Source organism: Schistocerca serialis, chromosome 8 (genome assembly GCF_023864345.2).
Source record: "Schistocerca serialis cubense isolate TAMUIC-IGC-003099 chromosome 8, iqSchSeri2.2, whole genome shotgun sequence".
NCBI classification, from domain to species: Eukaryota; Metazoa; Arthropoda; class Insecta; order Orthoptera; family Acrididae; genus Schistocerca; species Schistocerca serialis.
The window spans coordinates 348,952,732-348,955,231 of record NC_064645.1 but is presented as its reverse complement, the minus strand read 5'-3'; positions in this window follow the sequence as shown (position 1 = coordinate 348,955,231).

The following is a 2,500-nucleotide window of genomic DNA, read 5'->3' as shown; positions in this document are numbered from 1 at the left end:
CATGACGCGATACACAGGGGACCGGGCAGTGCGAGTAGCGAACTATATTGCGAGGGTTGCAGTTAGGCAACACTACACTACTTTAACGAGTCGCATAACAATTACAGAGCAGGTTAAGCGACAACGTACGTAAGGTTAAGGCGCAATATAGTTTAGGTTACGGCGCAATTTAGGTTACGTTACGGCGCAATTTAGGTTACGTTACGGCGCAATTTAGGTTACGTTACGGCGCAATTTAGGTTACGTTACGGCGCAACATGGGTTGGGTTACGGCGCAACATGGGTTGGGTTACGGCGCAACATGGGTTGGGTTACGGCGCAACATGGGTTGGGTTACGGCGCAACATGGGTTGGGTTACGGGGCAACATGGGTTGGGTTACGGCGCAACATGGGTTGGGTTACGGCGCAACATGGGTTGGGTTAAGGCGCAACATGGGTTGGGTTAAGGCGCAACATGTGTTGGGTTAAGGCGCAACATGGGTTAGGTTAAGGCACAACATGGGTTAGGTTAAGGCACAACATGGGTTAGGTTAAGGCACAACATGGGTTAGGTTAAGGCACAACATGGGTTAGGTTAAGGCACAACATGGGTTAGGTTAAGGCACAACATAGGTTAGGTTAAGGCACAACATGGGTTAGGTTAAGGCACAACATGGGTTAGGGTAAGGCACAACATGGGTTAGGTTAAGGCACAATGTAGGTTAAGTTAGGGCACAATGTAGGTTAGGTTAAGGCACAATGTAGGTTAGGTTAAGGCACAACGTAGGTTAGGTTAAGGCACAACGTAGGTTAGGTTAAGGGACAATGTAGGTTAGGTTAAGGGACAATGTAGGTTAGGTTAAGGGACAATGTAGGTTAGTTTAAGGGACAATGTAGGTTAGGTTAAGGCACAACGTAGGTTAGGTTAATGCACAACGTAGGTTAGGTTAATGCACAACCTAGGTTAGGTTAAGGCACAACGTAGGTTAGGTTAAGGCACAACGTAGGTTAGGTTAAGGGACAACGTAGGTTAGGTTAAGGGACAACGTAGGTTAGGTTAAGGGACAATGTAGGTTAGGTTAAGGGACAATGTAGGTTAGGTTAAGGCACAACGTAGGTTAGGTTAAGGCACAACGTAGGTTAGGTTAAGGCACAACGTAGGTTAGGTTAAGGCACAACGTAGGTTAGGTTAAGGCACAACGTAGGTTAGGTTAAGGCACAACGTAGGTTAGGTTAAGGCACAACGTAGGTTAGGTTAAGGCACAACGTAGGTTAGGTTAAGGCACAACGTAGGTTAGGTTAAGGCACAACGTAGGTTAGGTTAAGGCACAACGTAGGTTAGGTTAAGGCACAACGTAGGTTAGGTTAAGGGACAACGTAGGTTAGGTTAAGGGACAACGTAGGTTAGGTTAAGGCACAACGGAGGTTAGGTTAAGGCACAACGGAGGTTAGGTTAAGGGACAATATAGCTTAGGGTAAGGTACAATATAGCTTAGGTTAAGGTACACATTGTTGTAGGGAAAGGTGTATTTGGGGGGGGGGGGCGCGGCAGGTTCGTTGATAGTGATTATCGTAAGTGGATGCCTGCGGGATCGTCCGATTTGTCACGTCAGGATGCACTTGTGGGTCATGACAGGCGGCGCTCCGATTCCAAGGTTGTGGCAGATCTGTGTCTTTCATTCCTGCCATTGTTTGTGTGCTGTGACAGGAGGCAGTATTGTGATGTTGGGTGCACCCCTGTGTAGGACATGTGTGGGTGTTCGTGGCTTAGCTGAGCAATGGCGGATGTCGGAAGGGTGGGATATTCTGTTTTCTGGGTGGACCTCCCGGTCTGGTTATGATAGTGTGGATTGTGTAATGTGGCGGAGAGGATGCACCGGATGTTCTTCCATGCTGGTGGTTAGATATTGTGTGCGTGCCTGTTAGAGGCAGAGAGTAGTGTGTGATAGTGTCTGGCTGCCGTGTGGTTCTCATTGTGTGCAGAGTCTTTCAGCATGTATAGGGACGGTTGTATATATATTATCTGTATTCTGATGGCTCTGCATCTGTTACTAATCAGTGCCGTGTATACGGTTACTCTGGTTCCAGTCGAAACATATATCTCTGTACATTAGTGACACTGCGGCTCCACTATGTTGATACCCCTGTCGGCCGTTTCCCCCAGTGTATGGCTTATGATTATCAACAATCAGTCTATTAGTCAATACCGGTAGTGTGACGACGTCAAATGTCCGGGATGGGGGAAGCTACACGCTTCCCGTGGGTCAGGGCCTAGAAAGACTCTTCCCACGCAGGAGGCTCGGACTGTCATTACTCTTCTGAGAAATATATTTGCCCAGCGTTTTTTGCGACTGCGAGTGCGACGCCCACGGGTACCGACATGGATGGGGCGCTTCCTAGCTGATCGCTCAGCATCGGAGAAATATATTTGCCCAACGTTTTTTGCGACTGCGAGTGCAACGCCAGGAGGCTCCGACTGTCGTTACTCTTCCGAGATATATATTTGCCCAACGTTTTTTG